Source organism: Drosophila ananassae, chromosome 2L (genome assembly GCF_017639315.1).
Source record: "Drosophila ananassae strain 14024-0371.13 chromosome 2L, ASM1763931v2, whole genome shotgun sequence".
Taxonomy (NCBI): Eukaryota; Metazoa; Arthropoda; class Insecta; order Diptera; family Drosophilidae; genus Drosophila; species Drosophila ananassae.
In genome coordinates this window covers 26,619,391-26,642,909 of record NC_057927.1, presented here as the reverse complement: position 1 = coordinate 26,642,909, position 23,519 = coordinate 26,619,391, and positions in this window count along the sequence as shown.

Genomic DNA, 23,519 nt, shown 5'->3' with positions numbered 1-23,519 from the left:
CCGAGGAAGGAGAAGAAATCCCGGCCTAAAATAGGCTAACCGCAGCAAGTTCGCTTCGAACCGAAGCTAGGTTCGAGCGAACGGAGGAGCGCAGAGGAGGCGCTAACCGCAGTGTAGCGCGAGATTCAAGTACGGGAGGGAGGAAAACCTCGGAGGAGTCCCCCTGAAAAAGGTCCAGTTTCGGATCCGGCCGTAGTGTCCCTGAAAGTGATTTTGAGGAGCCAATTTAGTGATTCAGTCAAACCAAAGTGAAATGCATAAAATTTAGGCAAGAAAAAAAAAAAAAATCGGAAGAGAACCGAAGAAAAAAAAAATGTAAGGAAGCCAAGAAAAATTAACGTAACGTCCCTAATGGCCTGATCGGGAAACAAGGCTCGTCAGAAGAAAGTTATAGTCACTACCAATTGTGTTTGTTGTCGTGGTTTTATTTATTTGTGCGCCCCATTGGGGAAATTTTTGTATAGTCTAAAACCTTTGTTTCAGCGACCCCTCGAAAGCGCTTTCGTCGTGGGATGCATCAAGGAATGTCCAGTGAGTAAAACCTGCCAATTTGTTTGTGACAATTTTGTTTTGATTTTGATCCTTGGGGTCCCGGCAAATTTGGACTCTAAGAGTCGCCAGTTATCTAAGGGCGTTTGGTTCCTTTAAATTTTTTTTGGGTTTAAAAGAGAAAACAAAAAAAAAAAAAAATAATACTTAATGCACATTCTTTTGCTTTGATTTGTGATTCTAATTCCTAATTTTATTAAATTCATTAAATTTTAACTAGTCCTATTTGTAATGCCAATGCTAAGATTTTATGTACGCCTGGATATTTATATCTCTTATTTATTTATTTAAATTGTATTAGCTTAAGTTTTTTTGCATTTGCCATGATTCAATTTTATATTTATGTTCTTTAGTAATAATAAATATTTTATAATGTTTTAAACCCCGTATTATGCTGCAGCTAGCCGATATGAAGTAGTAGGGGTACCCATGAAAAGGGGTCGCTCGCAGGATGCGGGAAGCGAGCGATCATAGGTAGGGTGGGCACGCGAGAGTCGCCCCATGACACCTGGGTGACTCGTAAGTAAGGCGCAGGAAGGGAACCCCCCCCCCCATCTCTTATCATCCGAGGATATCGGGACTCTTTCCGGAGAGTAGATATTTCGTCGCGAGCACGCATTTAAAGTTTGATCCCTACCCGGAGAGGCACCCTTGGGAACCGGCAAATAACACCCCCCTTGCCGACGAGCCGAAGCCGGATATTCCAGCGTGCGCTGGTTCCCAGGTTTTACCACCCGCCTCCGCCCATAGATGATTTTAGGAGTTCGTTACAATTATAATCATTTATAGTTATTAGGAATCATAATTTTTGGCGCCCAACTTTAAGGCCACATTTTTGGTGTGACCCAAGCTCCCGAAATCCTCAAACAATAGTAAGGATCAGGAACCAGGTGGTGGGCTATACAACCAAACATAGCCACGGTTGCCACCGGTTGCTATCAAACATGAGTATCTTGCCTACAGTAATGGTAAAACGCATAGGAACACAGAGCATGGAAATATTCTGTTCTCTGTCCACGTTAGACCTTACTAAAGGCAGAGAAAATAATCTTAATCCTAATTTAAAAAAATTCCATATAAATATCCGCACCTGCTTAATCAAACGCTTAGGAAATGCAAGCGTATTTTGTCCTTGGACGAAACGCTTGACCACGGGTGATTAGGTCAGATGTGGGTATTTTTGTCATCAAAAGAAAAAATATATATAAATGAAATATATTTAAAAGCAGGTTCGCGACATTCGAAGGGTATGCAGCGTCGGTCATCTTTTTTATAAAGATTGCTGCAGACCACGATGGTCATCATAGCGAACATGCTTAGCTGCAAACGTAGAGAGGTGTTAAACGCAGGAATACAGGAAGAGGGGGATTATGCTAATGAGGCAATTAGTGCAATTCCCTTACTTCGTCTGTCCGCGGTTTGCACTAACTGTCTTATGGTCGCAGACTTGCGATAAGCAGCCTTGCACAAAATTTTTTTTCGTTTTTTTCATATTCCCTATTCCTCAAGCCTAATCGCGCAAATTTGGGTTCTTATTGCTATAATCGAGCTATGCTTGCTGGCATTATTTTTATGATATTGTGAAATTTTATATCGGTAAATTTTATTTGTTTGTTTTTTTTTGCTTTTTAATGAATGTTTGATGTTATCTAAAATTATATAAATTTTGTTTTACATTTTGTATGAGACTTATAATCTGCATTTATTTAATACTTTTACTTTAATTATATTTTAATATTTTAATTATTTAAAATCTGCTATTCATTGCTCTGTACAAGTAAAAGAGTTGTAGCCAGACAAGGGGAGCGCAACAGCAAGTGCAGGGTAGGAGAGAAAGGGTTCATTGACCCCAAATAGATAAGAATTGCAGGCAAGGTACAATTCTAGGTGTGAAAGAGAGAAACAAGAATTACATAATTTGGAGGTCGTTGACTTCTGGGATGTGATAATCATTCACAGCTGTTTTATTTACTGAGCCAATTCATTTTAATATTTATATTTATTAGTTTAGGAACTTAATTATTATTATTTATTTATTTATTTATATATTTATTTATTTATTTGATTGTTTATTTGTCGATTCATCTAATTTGGTTTATTGAGTGGTTAGAATTATATGGTGGTTCGTTTAATTAGGTTTTTTTGGTGAAAGTAGTCAGAAATTAAATTCAACAAGTTAGTGGGTTAACATGGACTCGTCAATCTTGGAAGCCGAGGGGCCTAATTCTTCCAAATGTGTGCTATGTGACAGGACATTGTCAAGCGCGCCTTTAGCCAAGGCTAGTTGTGGACATGAGTTTCATAAGACTTGTCTCCAGGCTCATGCTAAATCCAAGGGTTCGTGTCCAAAGTGCAAGACCGCCAAAGTTCCTATGTCGTCGCAACCCCAAGCCACCCAACCGATAGCTCCTGAGCCTGCAGTTAATATGGCTCAAACCATAGAGGCGGTTGTCTCCCAGCAGTTGCGAGGGTTGCAAAATGAGTTGCTAACACAGTTAGCCGACCAAATGCGGCAACTGATTGAGGTCAATGTAGCAGCGCACCTTCAGCCAAACCGAAACAGCGAGTTTGCCCAAAACCCAGACCCCCGATCCGTGTCCTTCCGCCAACCAGATGAAGGGCCATCAATGTCGCGACCAATGTCAGCGTTCTCGAACTCAGATCTAGCGAACCGTCCGGATAAGGTGGGACATATTATAACCAGTTGGAAGCTGCGATTCAATGGATGCCCAGAAGGGTTATCTATTGATAACTTTCTATATCGCGTAGAAGCCTTAACCCACCAAACTTTGGAGGGAAATTTTTCGGTGCTCTGCAGCAACGCGAGCTTATTGTTCGATGGGAAAGCTCGAGAGTTCTACTGGAGGTTCCACAGAACGGCAGACCATCTGAGATGGGATGAACTGACAAAAGCTCTACGAAAACAATTTCGAGATACCCGGACAGATGTAGATCTGCGAGAAGCAATCCGGGATCGAAAACAAAAGGAAAGGGAGAATTTTGATTCCTTCTACGACGGGGTAGTCCAGCTGACGGATTGTTTAGAGACCCCTATGACTGAAAAGGAGCTCATAGAAATCCTCAGAAGGAATTTGCGTCCCGAAATAAGACACGAACTTCTCAATTTAAGCATCGACTCCGTACAGCGTCTTAGGGATGTGTGTAGGCGCAGGGAAAGCTTCTTAGAAGACGTTAAGCGGAGTTATGGATACCAGAGACCAGCTCCGTTTCGCAAGCAAGTAGCAGAATTAGTCGAGGATATGGAACCCGATGATGCTACTGAGTTTTCGGCTGCAGAAATAATTGATGAGATAGATGCACTAGCATTAGTTTGTTGGAACTGCAGGAAGGAAGGGCACCGCTACCATGACTGCGAGGCAAAGAGAAAGATTTTCTGCTATGGGTGTGGCACCCCAAATACATATAAACCATCATGCAGTAAATGTCAAAAAAACGGGAAGGTGAACACACGACCAAACCAGCAGTCGTGTGTTCCACGTCGAAATTTCGAAAATCAGGAGAAGCATTAAATTGTTTGGCCAATTTGTCCGAGTCCGTGATGTCACCAATGGCCAAACTGGCCCAGTCCGATGCCTCCATTGTGTCCGATCCGGTCGAATCAAATTCCCAAAGTACTATTTTCTGGCCGCAGCGGGTCAGGAATAATACCCTTCCGGAAATTTCACCCCCTAGAGTGGTTAAAAAGACCCCATCCCGAAGTGCCAAGCGTTTAAAAGATTTCTGGAAGACAGTCAAAACCATAAATGCCATTAGGCACAAATGTTCGGATAGACGGCCGTATGCAGAGGTTCGCGTGTTAGACCAAACGGTTTTAGGACTACTGGACACAGGAGCGTCAGTCAGTGTCTTAGGTGGGAAGTTGGCTGAGCACGTTATAAGAAAACGTATACCCTTTAAGCGTAGTTTCGGGCCGATCACTACAGCAGATGGTCACAAGCAGGATGTTATAGGGCGGCTACGCAGTCCAGTAATGTACGAAAACAAAACAAAAGAATTAGAGTTCTTTATAATTCCTGCGCTTAGCCAAGACCTGTACCTGGGCATAGATTTCTGGTCCGCATTTGACCTTCTGCCACCAAGTATGGAAATAGCAGAATTAGAATCAGATTCGCATATCCTAGACGAGACTCAGAAGTTGGCCCTAGGAAAAGTAGTAAGAGAATTTCCCTCGTTTGCCATTTCTGGATTGGGGAAGACGAGCCTAATAGCGCATAGTATCGACGTAGGAGACGCAAAACCAATAAAGCAGAGGCATTTCCCAGTCTCTCCAGCTGTGGAAAAGCTTTTGTATGCAGAGGTCGAGCGTATGCTCAAACTAGGAGTAATAGAGGAGTCAGACAGTGCTTGGTCATCTCCAGTGGTCTTAGTGCAAAAACCCGGCAAGGTTAGGTTGTGCCTAGACAGTAGAAAAGTCAACGAAGTAACGAAAAATGATGCTTATCCATTGCCGCAAATTGACGGTATCTTAAGCAGACTTCCGAAGGCGAATTTTATAACCAGCTTAGACCTAAAAGATGCCTATTGGCAAATACCCCTAGATCCAGCATCGCGGGATAAAACCGCATTTACTATCCCTGGCAAGCCACTTTACCAGTATAAAGTGATGCCATTTGGACTGTCAAATGCACCGCAAACCATGACCAGGCTCATGGACAAAGTAGTGCCTCCAGAACTAAGGAACGAGGTGTTCGTCTATCTGGATGATTTACTGATTGTCTCCGGCTCTTTTGATAGTCATTTGAAGGTCCTGAGTGCGATAGCAGGTCGGATGAAAATGGCGGGATTAACTCTAAACGTGGAGAAAAGTAGGTTTTGCATGCGCAGTGTGAAGTATTTGGGGCACATTATAGGTGAAGGGGTGGTGCGAACCGATCCGGAAAAGGTGTCGGCAATGGTGGATTTTCCCTTGCCGAAGACGTTAAAGGCTTTACGACGGTTCTTAGGGATGGCTAATTGGTATCGGAAATTTATTAGTAATTTCGCTTCAGTAGCCGCGCCCTTGACAGATCTGTTAAAACCAAAGCAAAGGTTCGCGATGACCCCAGACGGACAGCTAGCGTTTGAGAAACTAAAAAAATTGTTAAGCTCGGCTCCGGTTTTGTGTAGCCCCGATTTCAGCAAGGCTTTCTCAATCCACTGCGATGCCAGTAGTACTGGCGTGGGAGGAGTTTTAGTTCAGAAGTCGGATGAAGGGGATGAATGTCCGATAGCCTTCGTTTCGAAGAAACTTAACAAAGCGCAGAGAAATTATACGGTAACTGAGCAGGAGTGTTTGGCGGCTATTATTTGTATAAACCGATTCCGCCCGTATATTGAAGGTCATCAATTCCAGGTGATCACCGATCATGCCTCGCTGAAATGGCTAATGGGTCAAAAGGATTTACACTCCCGATTAGGACGATGGGCCATTTCGCTGCAGCGTTTTAAATTTCATTTCGACCACCGTAAGGGCAACCTTAATGTCGTTCCGGATGCGTTGTCACGAGTGCATGAAGAAGAAGTTGCTGCTTTAGATGCAAAGCAGGGTCTTCTGATAGATGTAGAGTCACCGCATTTTCGAGATCCTGAGTATTTAAAATTGATGGAGGGCATCGCAGCTAATGCAGAGAATTTGCCAGACCTAAAAATTTCGGATGGGTTGCTCTTTAAAAGAACCGAGCATATAACAGGCGAGCCAATTCATGACAGTTTCTGTTGGAAGCTTTGGGTGCCTTCACAACTTGTACCGGAGATTTTGAAAAAGGCCCATGATGACCCGTTGGCGTCGCATGGAGGTATCCATAAAACTCTGGAGCGGGTTCGGCGCTATTACTTTTGGCCGGGGCTGGTAAAAGATATCAAGGAATACGTGCAGGCCTGTGAGCTGTGCAAAACGACCAAAGCACCAAACCATACCTTGCGACCCCCAATGGGAGTTGCGCCCGAATCACAACGAGCATTCCAAAAGCTTTATATGGACTTCTTAGGGCCCTATCCTCGATCCCGAAGCGGTAACGTAGGGATCTTCATTGTTCTCGACCATTATAGCAAGTTCGTCTTTCTAAAAGCGGTAAAGAAGCTAACGGCTGACACCGTCGTTAAGTACCTACAGCAGGAATTATTCCATACCTTTGGAGTTCCTGAAAATGTAATATCGGATAACGGTTCACAATTTCGAGCAGAGCTGTTCCAGAAATTGTTGCGTGATAACAAAATTTCGCACACCCTCACAGCCGTGCACTCCCCTCAAGCGAACGCTTCAGAACGAGTCAACCGCTCAGTTATTGCCGCTATTAGATCTTACATACGGGAGGATCAGAAGGACTGGGATGAGCATCTCAGTAGCATTTGTTGTGCTCTCAGGTCCGCGGTACACTCAAGTCTAGGTACCACCCCGTATTATATGGTCTTTGGCCAACATTTTATGACCTCGGGGGCGACATACAAATTACTTAGGGCTCTGTCCTTATTGGACGACAAGTCGATAAGCTTTTCGAGGCAGGACTCCTTGGAGATTGTGCGGCAGCAGGCCTTGAAAGTAATGAGGAGACAACAGGAAAAGAATGAGCGAAATTATAATCTTCGCTCGAGATCGGTGGCCTACAGCGAAGGACAAGAAGTGTTCCGAAGAAATTTTAAACAGAGCAATTTCCAAACGGGCTATAATGCTAAGTTGGGACCAGCTTTTGTGAAGGCCCGAGTGAGGAGAAAGATAGGGAATGCCTATTATGAGTTGGAGGATCTACAGGGCCGGCTGATTGGGAAATATCATGCAAAGGACATTCGACAGTAGGATGTGCAAGTGCTGTGGTGATCATCCTTGGGAAATTGAAACCCCAAGTCTGATCTTGAGGGGGGAATATTTATTGTAGCACTTGCCATGACGGGGAGCGACACCTATGAGCCGCAGTTGGCGGAGGGTGGCGCCATCTATGAGAAAAGGTTTAGCGTAGGTATTGGGGGAGCGCCTGGAACAAAACGAATTCCGGTAGTTCGCCATTTGTGGACCCCAGGAGCCAGCCCGCCGAAAATCCGGCGTCGGTCCGCTTATGGGTATGGGTGGGATCATTCCCAAGCAAGATCTGCAACAAGCCAGACGTGTCAGCAAGGCGCTAAGCAGCAAAACCACGGGGAAAAAACCAACAATATTCGAAGATCCCGCCGGCAGTTGTGACAATTAATTTTGGGGACGCTCAAAGGCTCCCAATTGTCCACCGGCGTCAGTAAACCGAGTGTAGAGGTGGAAGTGGTGGCTCGAGGAAAACCCAGGGGTGAGTGTTTGAAGGGTCAGGGAAGAGCACTGAATCACGAATCCCAGTTTTAGCAGGCCGAGCAAAAGTCCGAGTGGACTATTCCGTGTCCCCTATTAAAGAACTCCAGGTGGCTCAACTAAGGAAGTCCAACCAAAGGCGGACGGAGGAGCACCGAGGAAGGAGAAGAAATCCCGGCCTAAAATAGGCTAACCGCAGCAAGTTCGCTTCGAACCGAAGCTAGGTTCGAGCGAACGGAGGAGCGCAGAGGAGGCGCTAACCGCAGTGTAGCGCGAGATTCAAGTACGGGAGGGAGGAAAACCTCGGAGGAGTCCCCCTGAAAAAGGTCCAGTTTCGGATCCGGCCGTAGTGTCCCTGAAAGTGATTTTGAGGAGCCAATTTAGTGATTCAGTCAAACCAAAGTGAAATGCATAAAATTTAGGCAAGAAAAAAAAAAAAAATCGGAAGAGAACCGAAGAAAAAAAAAATGTAAGGAAGCCAAGAAAAATTAACGTAACGTCCCTAATGGCCTGATCGGGAAACAAGGCTCGTCAGAAGAAAGTTATAGTCACTACCAATTGTGTTTGTTGTCGTGGTTTTATTTATTTGTGCGCCCCATTGGGGAAATTTTTGTATAGTCTAAAACCTTTGTTTCAGCGACCCCTCGAAAGCGCTTTCGTCGTGGGATGCATCAAGGAATGTCCAGTGAGTAAAACCTGCCAATTTGTTTGTGACAATTTTGTTTTGATTTTGATCCTTGGGGTCCCGGCAAATTTGGACTCTAAGAGTCGCCAGTTATCTAAGGGCGTTTGGTTCCTTTAAATTTTTTTTGGGTTTAAAAGAGAAAACAAAAAAAAAAAAAAATAATACTTAATGCACATTCTTTTGCTTTGATTTGTGATTCTAATTCCTAATTTTATTAAATTCATTAAATTTTAACTAGTCCTATTTGTAATGCCAATGCTAAGATTTTATGTACGCCTGGATATTTATATCTCTTATTTATTTATTTAAATTGTATTAGCTTAAGTTTTTTTGCATTTGCCATGATTCAATTTTATATTTATGTTCTTTAGTAATAATAAATATTTTATAATGTTTTAAACCCCGTATTATGCTGCAGCTAGCCGATATGAAGTAGTAGGGGTACCCATGAAAAGGGGTCGCTCGCAGGATGCGGGAAGCGAGCGATCATAGGTAGGGTGGGCACGCGAGAGTCGCCCCATGACACCTGGGTGACTCGTAAGTAAGGCGCAGGAAGGGAACCCCCCCCCCCATCTCTTATCATCCGAGGATATCGGGACTCTTTCCGGAGAGTAGATATTTCGTCGCGAGCACGCATTTAAAGTTTGATCCCTACCCGGAGAGGCACCCTTGGGAACCGGCAAATAACACCCCCCTTGCCGACGAGCCGAAGCCGGATATTCCAGCGTGCGCTGGTTCCCAGGTTTTACCACCCGCCTCCGCCCATAGATGATTTTAGGAGTTCGTTACAGTGGTAGGTGTGTGTGTGTGCGCGCTGGGAAAACATACCCTGGCAATATCCTGGCTAGTGGATGGTCAAATATGATGACCAAGTCCGGTCAGCCCGACCACTTGATTGTCTTTGGCCAAGAACAACAGGCAAACAATCGAAACTATCAACACGTTTAGCCAATCGGGCCAGAATGGCAGCTTCATTGTCATCGGCCTTGGCAGCACTATCTGTGTCTCTAATTAGTTGACTTCCTCGAATTAGTTTTAAGGTGATTAAATTTAATGGCATCCACTGGCGTCTCGAATATATTTACCGCACGAATGCAATTACCCCAATGGCAAGGCAGCCAAGACAACAAATCAGCAATTAAGCCACAGCCATCGCCATCGCCATCGCCCACGCTCGCCACCTGCCACATGCCACCTGTCACCGCATCCGTACGCGCCACACCGCCCACTTGCCACCATCTCAGCCCGCTCGGGACTTGATGCTGACGTTAATGACCGCCAATAAAATGCGTGCTCAAGTGGCAGGAAACTGCCTCGAGGCCCAACCGAAGGAACTCCTCTGCCAGCAATTAATGTCAAAGTCAATATGCCTTATCGCGCCGTTAAATGTAAAGGGTATTATAATAAAATAAATAACGCAAAAATCAGCAAGGGCTAAAATTAAATCGAACATCAACAATCTGTGGCGAAACAACAAGGCAAACAATCAGCGCGGAGCCAAGGATAAAGGAGACACCGCGAAGGGCACTCCACGAGGGCCCTCCATCTGTCTATCCATTTACACTGTAAATAAACTTTGTTTCTTTTATTAAATGAAAGTAATAGACATGTAATCAGCTCAAGGTTTTTATAAGATGCTTCGAGAAACTAGCCCATCTTTTTTAAAAGCTTTTCGATAGAAATATCCTATTAACTTCAATCTCTGATTAAGATTGTATTCCTTCAGTGTAACTTTGTCTATATTTGGTTGCTGGGAATCAGACGAAATCAACGAGCCATCCACCGACTTGGTTATCCATTCCATCGGCATCTCGCCATCGTCGAAGTCTGAGCGCCAGGAGCGCTGTTCTTGGTCCTTTTTGGAGTGCAGCTCGTTAGGCACGAACGAGCAAAGCAGCAGAAAGCCAACCAGACCGACAGACATTTCCACGGGCCAGGACATAAACAGCGAGATGCCCCAAGACCTGACAAAAAAAGGGGGGAGGGGAGCGCTGGAAAAAGGACACGAGCCAGCGGCAAGGAGCCACCGTCACCCAGAAAATGGGCGCATCTTAAATGCCAATTTCAGATGCTGCAGTTTCCACACTCCAAGATAGACGGCGTAATTGTTTGGATACTAATTGCCCTAAAAGATTTGCCATCGCTACGTTTAAATTGAAATAATTACTGAGCAGGACCGTTCGGAGCACCTAATAGGCTTAGAGGGGGGCCATGGAGTCAAATTATAAGCAAACATCTTCATTAAATTATAGGCCAAATATAAATGGCTTCTACACAGGAGGCTTCTATAAAATATGTATTACATTACCGACGGAAAGTTTTGTTTTAAGTTTTGAAGAGAATAATATAATTATAACCAAAAAAAGTATATGTATTTTGGACAGACTTTCTTAAGTCTGGTATATGAAGTATATGATCTATCTTAAAAGGTATATGATCTATTACCCATTCTTTGAATACTATTTCTCTCTGTGGAACATTCATCCTAGCTCCTTGTAGGGCTGTCCGTCAAAAAGCCAATCTGCTCAACACTTTGTTTGCCGCCGCCATTGTCGATGCTGTCGACCCCAATTCGCAGAGCCCCTTGTAACGCTTATATTGACACATATACATACATATACCTACCTATACATATATACTTACAAAGCTGAGTCTTAAGAGCGCGCCACCACCCCTGACCCCTAGTCCGCCCTGTGCCGCACTTAAGCTCCCTTCAGAGCTGAACCGCATCTTTGGTGGATTTTTAATACATAGCATATCTTTATGCAAACAAGGGCGAAAGGACCTCCAGCATTGGGATCAAGGGGGCAGGGGCAGGGACAGGACAACGGACTGTCAGCTGGTAACAGGTAATCTCCTGCGATGGCGATGGCGGGCGCGAATAACTCAAGGCAGCTCACGTAAATTTTAAGTTTCGTCATTAAGATTATTGGACTAAGAAAAATTTGGTCAATACATGCACGGAATTTTTCATGAAGGGACCCAGCCAGGACGAGCAATCAACTGTAGACGAAATAATTCGGGCAGGTGAGACGGCCCGGATCGATAGGATATAATCAGGATCCGAAAAGATGAGGGCAGACACAAGGATAATTTAAATAAGGGTCGAAGAGAAAGTAAATAGCATTCACAATTATCAGCCGTTTTCTTGCCGTGTTCTTTATCCGGCTGATTGATTCCTGGGCTAATTTGAAAATATTATTTTTAATTAATTTTGCTGATAAATAGCGAAAGGCTTTTTGCATTTTTGGCAGTCCATTGAGTGTGAAAATGGAAAACTCTTGGTCTTATCCTTTCGCATTCTGCATTCACCAGCGAGCACGGACACGTGTCCCGTTAACCTTTCATGGCCATCATTCCATCAAGCCAACAAAAAAAAAAGAAGGAGGAAAAAGTATAATAAAAAGGTCCTGTTGGCCCGGCTAACTTCTTCGAAAGAAACGAACCCGGTCTTGGGAAACTTTCTCTAAATTCTTTCATACGTTTGCTGGCTCACTTTTTTCTCATCTATATACATTTCTTTTCTCTTGTTGAGGTTCGTTGCTCGTTTTCTTACTTTGTGTGTAAGCAAATTGCCCAATTTCGTTCCCTTTGGCCTGGCCAGGACTCTACGCCATTCGCCGCCTTTGCTGAGGCAGCCTGGGCTGAGGGTTTCCTTTGCTGAGGTTATCAACGCATTATCTTCGTGAAAAGGACTGCAGTTGGAAATTGTTATGGCGGAGAGAGAAACTGAAACAGCAGCTAAATAAGCGCGAAAAGAATACACACTCACACTCGCACTCGTACTCGGAAAGCGGATGGGCACAAAGTGGAAAAGGAACCGACAGGATAAAAGAGCCGGGGCAAAAAGGAGCCAGTCAGGAGCACTAGTCTCTCTGGCTAAGTGGGGTTTTGGGCGAAAAGCAATAATCTAACATTTCAGCACATTTTACAGTTCACTGAATTAAATAAAGAAACTTTGAGCTCACAAACGCATACTCACATGAACACACAAACACACAGGCACAACTCACACAAATACAAACACACACATACAGATTAAAACCTATGAGCATAAAGCTCGACGCTGTCTACACGGCGTATGCGTATTTTCACATGTTTGAATGTTCTTCTTCCCAAATACCCTGAACAAAAGTATCTCAAGTTTCGAACAGGACTAATCCCCAGGTAATGTAACTCTACCCAGACACTTGGTTTAAAACCATAATTAAATGCCGAATTATTCATTAATATTTGCATAAGTACTGCTTCAGGCAATTCGCTCAAATGTTTCAAATTATAACTTAGACATTGATAATAAAATGCATTGGAAAACTTTTGGTTTAATGTTTTATAAAAAAGACAAATCGCTGGCGGTGATGTGCAATATGTTGCCTTGTAATGTGAATTTTCCGAGAGTTCATCATTTAATAAATTCAAATGACAAACAAATATATGGCCTGGGGGGCTGGGATTTAATTACAAAACTCTTATTGAATATTGAATGGTTAAAGTAATAAAGTGAGTTTTTAACTATATTATTATACGTTCGTTTCATCCTTTGGTCTCACGACCTTCTGGCAGAGCATTTCATAATATAGACCCATGTTTTTCCAGCTAATGCCGCCCGACTGCCGCCCGAACGTGTGTGTGTTCGAATATTTCCACAAAACTCAAACCGAACAGTTGGCCGAAAGGCAGACGCTTCTTCAGCAGAAGCTTCAGCGTCAGCAAGGACTTTCAGGACCTCGCTGAGTGACGGAGGAGCGGCGGGCGAGCAAGCAAAGCAATTTTTATGGAAACAGAATTCTACAGCAGGAGCGCAAAATAAATGCCGCGTTATGGGACCCAAGTTTCCTAGCTCAACTCACTGCCACTGGGACAAGGGCACAAAAAACGGAAAAAACGGAAAAAACGGGAAAAAAAGGAAACACCAAAAGGGAAAAAACTGCTGAGCTAACGATGTGTGATTTTTCTGTATGGCTTGCTGATGGCAGCGGGAAGGATGTGCGGGGGCGGCGACAATTGGGCTGGGGTTAGGGCGTTCTTCCATTCCTTTTTTTGGTTCTGGTTATTTTTTTTTTTGGTTTTTGGGTTTGAGCTGGGCATAAAAAAATAATAATAAATGAAAGTGTTGGCGCTGGCTCGGGGTACGTGTAATAACATTCAAGTGCGCCAAGTTTAATCTTTCAAAATGCTTATGCACAAAAAATAAGCTATACCAGGCTATACGGCAGGCTACGGCAGGACGATGGAGTGTCAGCAGGCGAAAAGTAATGTGAAAAAAAAATAATAATAAGCCAAGGCAGGGGCGAAAAAAAGTAATGCGAGGGTAATTTACGTTTAGAGCCTGCAAAATTATTCAAATTAAAATTGTAAGTATTCTAACGGGTCGCAGGCATCTGCGGCCCACCAGCTGCGGTGCGCTCCGGGCAGCCAAATTACACTGAACAAAATTGCAGACATGTCTGGAATAACAAACAGAGGCAAGGACGCAGAAATTTCCCAGAAATATTACTCATACGACATGTGGGCCACCTAGACTTTGATTTCCACTGTCTTCCATTTTAGCTTTGAAGAGGAGCATTGCTGTGTGGGAGTGATTGATTCCGAAATAAGCTGCCAGGTCAAATGGCATCACACACCGAAAGACTTCTATTAATAGGCCAAGAGGCCATGACCTTCAATTTTAAATTGGCTTCTATACTCAGAAATATACATAACCATTTTTTTCAATGTATAAAGAATGGAAAGAGAGGGAGAGAGTGGAAGAAAAGAGACAGAAGCAAGAGCGCTGACCCAGCGCTGTGTTAAATTAGCTGGGACACTTAATTTCTGTTGACGCGCACATTTTTCTATGGAAATTAACGCTAAATAATTTTTTGGATTCGCCAGCGAATCGTTCAGGCAGCAGACCAAAACGATGCGAAGGACAACCGCCCTGCCCCGATCCTGTGGAACCAACCCCCCAGCCACCAGCCTTTAGGCCCCTGAATTTTCCCGCTTCTTTAGCTCTCCATTTGCTTTCGGCTTAGGCATTTCGGCATTCGGAGTTGGCAATTAGGCCCGGGGTGTTTGAATTAGTTTCGTGTTTTAATGAGTTTCATAACTTTTTGGTTCCGTTGTAAATTTTGCAGGAGCAACAAAACACACATAAAAAGATGCGTGCAACGGTTAAAACGGCTAAAAATTGGTTGGGTGGCTGGGTGGTTGGGCGATATCCTTGGAAGGACGAGAGAGCGACAAAACGAACCAGCAAATTTTCATGTTACTAGTGAAGGGAGCCCTCGGGTGGATTTATGTATGTATTTGTTAGCTATACCCAGTTGACATAAGCGAAAGCAAAGTGGCAAAAGGCAACATGAAAAATGCTTTAAATCTTCTCAAATGGGTCGGCGGGAGGTCAGGTCTCAGATGTGTTTCGCTGTATGTGTGTGTATGCTAATGATATTTTAAAAGAGCTTTCACTGAGCATGTATTGTGTATTTGTGTGTGTGTGTTTTCATTTGTGTGAGTGGGCAAAGTGAAAAATTATTTATGTTGCCTACTTATTGGGGCATGCAAATGCGCATTGTTATGCAAACCGGTTTCTAAACTCCGTCCATAAATTGAATTAGCCAGCCAATCGGTATTTCAATTCATTCGATCAAACTATTGAACAGCGATTGCCCTCCCGCATCCAGCAATTTGCCATGTAATATTTAAAGGACCTCTAATTAATTAAACATCACAGTGTCCTAAAAAAAAATGCGCGTGACAGAAAACTCTCTCTCTCTGTCTAAAAAAAAAATGGAGAAAAAATTCCAATGACAAATGGGACTCGTTGTTAAATATTTGCAGGAAAACCCTTTTCCGGCATAAACGAAATGAACAAAAAAGCGGAAAAACACCAAGCGTTTCTATCTCTTTTGCACACACCATTTATTCCGTTTACACTCTTGCATCTCGTCCTTTCGGCCTCCCCCTCCCCCTCTCCAATTCTTTTCTCTTTGTTTGTAGTCACCATTCAACTGTAATTACTTAGGTAGACCCGATCCGTAACGATACGGGATATAAGCCTCTTTCGCCCAGAGCCGCCGACAGAGAAAGAAAAACTTTGAATTTTCTTTTAATTTTTCATTGTTAAATTGCCATTTCAGAGGGGGAGGACTCGGGCGGGGGGGTCAGAATGTGCAAGGATGCGCCAAACAAAGGGCAAAGAGATCCAAAAAAAAAAATGAAAAAAGCAAACCAAAGCAAAACAGACAACCGAGAAAAAAAGACAAACAAATTGAAACTTTATACAGTTGGAAAAAGATGGGCCGAGCAAATCAAACCGGGGCTGAACCCGAAAGGGTTAACAAATTTGCAACGAGAACCGATTTTGATGTAGGTCAGGTCAGGGCAGCTGGGAAAGATTTAACCAAATTTAATAAACCCACGGCCCAGTCAGTCTCCCAGTCAGTGAAATTGTTTGGCAACAAAACAATTTGGCGTTTCTAACTGAGCAGAACAAAGAAAACTCATTAGAAGAAGTCTACCAAATGTTTTTTGCAAAATTGCAAAAATGGCCAGAACGAAAGTTTGCAAACATTTTCGATTTTATTGCGGCTTGGAAAACCGCGAAAGGTTAAAATTAATTTAATAAACCCGAAACCCGAGCTATATCCCGAATTTCACAAAAACCCAATTAGGCGGGGCTTTGGAAAATATGCACGAAAATATGCTGATATATTCTAATTCCAGTAGTTTTTTCTTTGCAATTTATTTGCTAAATTGATGTTTAAATTGCGGACAATAGGTAGATACATAACTGAAACCATAAATATAGTTGTTAACCACTGAACTTTGTAGTCCTTGTTTGGCTTTAGCCTTAAATGCCGTTTTTTGTTGAGCAATTGAACAATGTTTACCGAAAATTAAATGAAGCTCCGAAAAAAACGTGAAACATAAAACAATTAGGCTTTTCCGACAAAAAGCAAACAAATAAGGGAAAGCTGGTATCTAGCAAAAAAAAACTACTCTGGCAAAAACTAGTCAAATACATATGGGGAAATAAATAAATATCAAACCTTAAACAAATAGTGAGTTGTGAACAATCAGAAGCAATGTTTCTGACGTTTCGGTAGGTCAGTTCTGGGCCATGTTATACTCAAAAATAAAACAAATAAGTAAGGAGGCTAGAGTCCAGTTCCTCGACTTCATGATACCCGGTGCTTGTGGCTTACAATTCATACTTTTAAGTGTTTTGCATTGAGCTACTGAAACAAATCAATTTCCTATACGGATAGGTTCATGTCCTCACAGACCTTGCTGATCAAGAACATATACAACGGGTTTGGAGATGATTCCTTAGCCCTGTTACGTACATTCACACAAGTGAAACATACCCTCGTACTCTATAAGTACCGGGTATAAAAATTAAACCAGTCATCTAGAGAAATTGCACAGCTGCGTTTCAATTGGGCTCTTAAATTCGTTGAAAAGAGCCAGCACTTTTTCATTGCTTGAATTTGTACGTAAAAGCCATTAAGAGCAGCCATGGAAATGCTCGTATCTAGATAAAATCTTGCAAAATAAATGTGGAGGGAAATAAATAAATATCAAACCATAAATAAATAAAAGTTGTGAACAAGCAAATGCCCTGTCCGCCGCCAGTTGGCAAACATGTCGGTGTCCGAGTCCCAGTCCGATTCAGAGTCCGGGAGCATTTACAACTCCAGTTCCAGCGGCGTCGGTAGTACCAGCAAAAGATACAAGATACAAGATACACACGTCACCATCGGCTTTATGTACTCGCTCGCACTCGCACTCGCAACGCAGCGGTAGTTGTGGTCGTGGTCTGGTGGCTGGTGGCTGGGACTGGGGGCTGGGGCACGCCTCTTTTGCCAACAAAAATCAATATGTTGATTTGAACTTTCCTTTCAGTTCGCCCCTTTTTTTGTCCCTTTTTTCTTTGGTTTCTTTTGGCCAGAAAGTTTTGCGCCAAGGAATTATCAATTTTTTCTTTGTTGCCAGCCTGTCGCTCTTGTTTTGGCCAACTTCAAAAGTGAATAAAAAGAAAATTTTAAACGAAACGAAGACAAGGCAAAAGCAGCCATTATCTGCTTACATATTCATGTGTATATATGCATACAGACATAAAATATATGTATGTGCTTCGATACATAAGCGGATATTTTTGACACTTCAAAATTGGAATATCTCAAGAACCAAGACGACAGGCGAACAAAATGCCCTGCGTAATTTTTCATGACTCTCGCCCACTTTGGTGAATAAGAAAAGCAAAAAAGGAATACGAGGGAGCCCCATCTGGGACCTTAGAGGATACCCGTACCACTCAAAATCGGAGCAGATTGAGCCGTTGAGCCAGGAAGGGGCGACCCCGACCCGGGAAGGGAGTTACGTAGAAACCAGCATGACAACTGAGCCGGCTCCTTTATCGCCTCTCCGTATACTTTGTGTTTGTGCGGCCTGCCACTTTTTTTTATTATTTGGCAAATATCGATAAGGACTGGGGGAGCCGATAGGAAAGATTCGCCAACTGAAAGCCCTGCCATCTCAGTGTCACTCTGTATGTCTTTCCTACTTCGTTCTCCCCATATTTGGCGACAGTAAATGTTTGCTAAATATCCTCAGTAAATACTTGGCAGCTTATGTGGGTGTACAATACACACACACAATCATTCGCCCATAAATAAATAAGTATCTAGTACAGTGAAATCAAGACATACTCACAGGATTCAACAGTTATGGTGAGTAGCTGGACAAAAAGGATCTGCAAACAAAAGACAACGAATTAATAATTTTAATTTGATTTATTAATGCATTTTTATTAAATATAATATTATTTTAAGATTAGATAAATTATTAAGTAGATCCATTAAAATAATAGACTATCCTTTTCTTTTAATAGACTAACATCTCTTCCACCACTAAGAATGTCCCCTGTAGCCATGATTCTTTGCCGGAAAGTCTGTCAGCAGTAAGTACATGCAAATAACGCACTTTAAAGCTCGTCAGGGACCGAGAACATAATGTGCCAGAGCATTATTAATGAATTTATGTATTCGCATTCGCATTCGCAATCTGAATCCAATGTCCTCAAAATCAGGAATGGGTGCACGGAATCTCAGATCTGTTGGGCTTACCCAAGATATTGGTTTTTATGTTTATGTTTCTCTGTTGTGTGGGTGATGTGTCTCGGACCATTCATTAGTTTCTATTTCACTGGCTGGCAATTCAATCAACTTGATCAGTTTTCAATATTAGGGCCATATATATTTCCTGGCTCTATCTCGGGTCGGGTCGGTCGCTCTGCATTTCTGTAGTATCCTGTTGGAAGGCAGTAAAGTAAATTTAGTTAACCAACCATAAAAAATTGTGTGCACAAGTGTGGGTGAGAGTGCCACGGCTAGTCTCCCTGCCACCCACCCTGCCACATTCATTCATTCCACTGGCCATGCTGCTTGCCCCGCTCCTCTATTCACACGTATTACGTATACGACACATAGTTGGGCCAAAAGTTGATGATGTGGTTATAGTTGTTGCTGTGTTGCTGCCACCACCACCACTACTACCCTGCTGCTCATTAGAGCCGCGTTCGCGCCGAAAAATCTGTAACACATAAAAGTATGCAACATGAAATGTGCTAACGACAAGACCACACGGAAAAAAATAGTTATGAATCTTAGACTTCTTGTGGTTAGTGGCGCGGTTTTGGCGCTTACAACTTTTGCAGAAACATAGTTGAGTTTCGTAATTTTAATGACATAATATTTTTGAGGGGCCTTCTGGGCCTTAAAGCCGAACTTGAATGCCTTTTCAATTATTTTTCGTTCTGTGCAAAATCGAAAGAGAAAGCCAGAGTACTGTCGGGTGATTTCCAGATATTATCAGGAAAGTTATTGGCGGACAGCGGCAGAAGTTGGAGTCGGGGTGGTGCTGAACTGCTGCTAAGCATTAAATTTATGAATCCACTGCCAAGTGTCTTCTGCCACTTGGTGGCTCATAACTCGAAGTCGGCTTAGAGCCCGGGCCGTAACCAGTATCCAGTATACAGTATCCAGTAACCAAAGCGACGGCGACTTGGACAGGAAGTTACGTGACTCGTGGGTATAAGTCCGAGCTGCATTTCACCTTATTTGCTTGGGCTTCGTCGGCCATCCCGGGGCTTCAGCTAACCAGCTAATGGCTGGGCGGCCAAAATGGGTGGCAAGACAGTAGAGCAAAGCGATAAATACTGGCTCAAATAGAAACGAAGTGGCTGAGAAATTTACATTATCACGCGAGGCGAGAGCTGGAACTTCTGGACCCGGTTTGGACAATATAGTTATGCAAATAGCGCCACGAATGGTGAATTGAATAAATTGCGTATACGCAGCGTGGCCCTACTTAAGACACCAGACATAAATTGCGTATACGCAGCACACCAGACACATTGATATAAATTCATATTCAAATGGGTCCTGGCAAAGGAGCACCCGAAAGAGAATAAGAAGGAAAACATTTGCACAACATTTTAGATATACTCTCATATCTTGAACTGTTCTTCTGACTGGGACTGAGACTGAGTCGGAGTCTGTGTGTGTGTCTCCGGGAAATTAAGGCGGGCCAAAGGAAAAAGGACAAAGGCCCTGGTAAATAGCGGAAAATGTTAAACGACCGACCGACTCCCATCGACGTCGGAGGTACGCAAATTGATATTTTTCTACAACATGCAAATAACACAAGTAATGCGATTGCAAAGGGGCCTGCCTGTGAGGGGGCCTGTCAGAGGGCAGAGGTTCAGAGAGCCAGGGGCTTGGAGGTTACGCAAATAAATGATCTGATAAGACAACAACAAACGTAAAAATTTATGCATGCCAACTAAAGCACACACACACGCACCGGAAGGAAGGCAAGGGAAAGAAGCAGAGCCGTGGCCACGTGTAGGATGCTGTGGAAAAATGAAATAAAGTTAAACAGGATATTTCAACATTCTCCGAGCACAGAAGCAACAGCAAACAAAACAACTGAAAGTAAAAGCTAACGAGGGGCGGTGAATGCTACGACACTGCTACGGGATGGAGGGCGTGGCAAGGACGTTGCCAGGACACATTCCGATTCGGTGTGTTAAAATGTAATAGCAACGTTAATGAACACGAACGCAGTCGCATTCGCAGTGGAAATGGTCACATAAAAAAGGCAACGATTTGGCCCGCTCTTCTCCCCATGATTTTATTTTCAGCTCCGTTCATGGTGGGCTTTTGGGCGTGTGTGTGTGTGTGTATGTGTGTAACGCCCCCCTTTTTTTACCCCGCCCCACAGGTTGTGGTTGTAAAACATACACACCCACATACACACACACACACACTCAGACTCGCTGAAGGACTCAGATGCCGCACATTAGCAGGGGCGAGCAAAAAGTTAGCAAAGCCCAGGAAGTGTGCGGATGAGAGCAAAACAAATCTCAGCCACGCACGTCTTTGGCAGCCTCGTGTACTAACTTCCCATGCCACCTTACAGTCCCTACCACTCCACCGCCAGGGTACGTTGTACCCACTTTGGCCGCAACTCCACCCAATCGTCGTTCGTTTCTTTGTTGTCTCCCCAAAAAACCAATTGCGCTGTCGCTGTTCGTCGTTGTCATCGTCGCTGTTTCGTCACTGAAAAAAAATTAGTTTATAAAGAAATTGAACTTTCACAGGGATCTAACTTAGCGATGAAAAGCATTTATTGCCAAATAAATATTCCTATCTTACTAAACTTTTATCTAACTTTAAAATCAGAACTAACTTGATATTAGTATCTCTTTTATTTGCCATTAAATCAAAAAGAATGGATGTCTTAGCTCTTAAAGGCTATAGATTTCTAAGCTCTATAAAAAATATATAACTTTCCAATGAAAAACATGAATTTCAAATCACAATCGGGTTTAACTTTCTAAGTTGCTTTAATTTCTATAAGAAACCAAAATAAATATATATTATTAAATACTTTCAAGATATTCTCAATATAATCAATTACGTAAGACAAGTCATTTAATACCAATATATATTTCAATTGCCATTCAATTGTATTCAAGTTCCAGGAATCATCTTTAAAATGTTCAATTAATTTTAATTGCTTATCAGTTGCAGAGGCCAAGGTGAACTTGTTTTTAGTGTGTCTGGCCATGTCGCTGCCAATACTGGCTGCTGACTGCTGTCTCTGGCTCCGGATTCTGATTTGGCTCCGACTCCCACTCCCTCTCCGGCTGCCACTCCGTCTACGGCTCGTTCAGCCGGATTCGCGTACTACGTGGAACCCAATCGTCGCCCGATGCTGCGAGGCATGTCACCACATCGGTGATGCGTGAACAGTCGCAGTCAGTGATTGAATCACGGGCTATCGGGCGTATTAATGGAATTGGAATTAAGTTGAAAAGTTGAAAAATATTTAAGGGATAAGCATTAAAGCGATCTAAAGTGGCACTCCCTTTCAGCCAATTTAAAAAACTCTCACCTGAACTCTAACCTTTCGTTGTCTTACACTTTGTGATGTCCTTTCCATGCTCTATTTGAGGCTTTTAAGGAAAGCGCAACGAAAGAGGCTTATGAGATTATAACTCCGTATACTTTGATTTTCTTTTTATTTGCACCACCTCCCAGGTAGGTGTATACATTGTCCTTGGCAACGTGGAGCTTAATAGTTGGATGGATGAAATCCACATCCTCGGCGCACAATGGTTCCAATTAACCACAAGGGCGAAATGCGAGCAATTATAAACTAATTCCAGTTTAGCTCAATCACAGTTTGCTCCATCACTGAGGAAGCCTCCTCCGCCACCTCCTCCGTCACATACAAACAGAGATGGAGCGATAGCCGGAGAAAGAGATGCCAGAGGATGGAAGGAAAAGGACGACAGGTAAGTGGGTTTTTGGGATGCGGCACTCAATGAGGCATTTTACACCATTTGGTTGGTATTCGCGCATCTCGTGCGCGACACTTTGGCTCTATAATGTGTCACCTTAGAACCCCACCCATCCGCCACCGCCACCGACCCAGCCCCCTTTATTCATTTGCCCGCCCCTTTGGGGGCGAACGAATCCAAGGCCCAATTTCTGGATCTTAGCTTGTTGCTACTCTCATAAACATCGAAGCTTACATCGCTCGGAGACATTTTTATGTCATCCGATCCGTTAACGAATTTTCCAATAGGCCATTCGCCGGCTTCTCAATTTTCCGACCTGAATTACCAAATTGGATGTTCTGTTGGGGTTAAGCATCAGCATCGGCATCGGCAGGCAATTTATGAATACCTTAATACGGTTTATAGTCGAAATATTTACCTACCAGAAACACAAACCGAAATGCGAGAACATCTCGAGGAAATAATAAAAAAAAATAAAGTAAAGGGAAAATTGCCATCCAGCTTCGCAACTCGCCAGCTCTGGAGGCCCGGAGCTCGGCAGATGGAGATGTCGATGTCCCCGGTTACTACGGGGCGGGGGCAATGAAAATAAGTGACATTAAGCAGATGAAGCAGCCTGGACAACGTTGCCAAGGGCTTCGACCAGCGCGTGGTGACTGGGCGGTGGGTGGAGGGTGGATGGTGGATGGTGGTGGAGGAGCATAAAATATTAAACGGAAAACCTTCGTAATTAAAGTGAAATGAATTTAAGTACGCAAATTGAACGTTGAGGAAGTCAAGAGTCGGGCTCGGCGAGGGATGCGACTGCTGATGTGCTCGCTCGTGTGGCTTTCAGTTGCTTCTACACTTGAAGAAACCATTTTTAGTAAAGAGATTTGGAAAATAACATGAAAATAAAACCTGATTTCTTTCTAGTAATAGTTTGGATCATGTTAACAAAACTCATGTTAACCAGTCCATAGAAGCCCATATAGGCCAAGTGTAGATATTTTCTTCGAGTGCAATCGGTGCTGATGCCAAAAGAGTGAAAAGTAGAGAGCCAGAAGTGACAGGACCCAAACACGAGTATTCGTATAATTAAGTGGTCACCCAGCTCCAGCGTCCAGGAAGCCACTCGAACTGACCAATCCGAGCTTTGGCTTTGAAGTGTGTCTCGCTTTTTG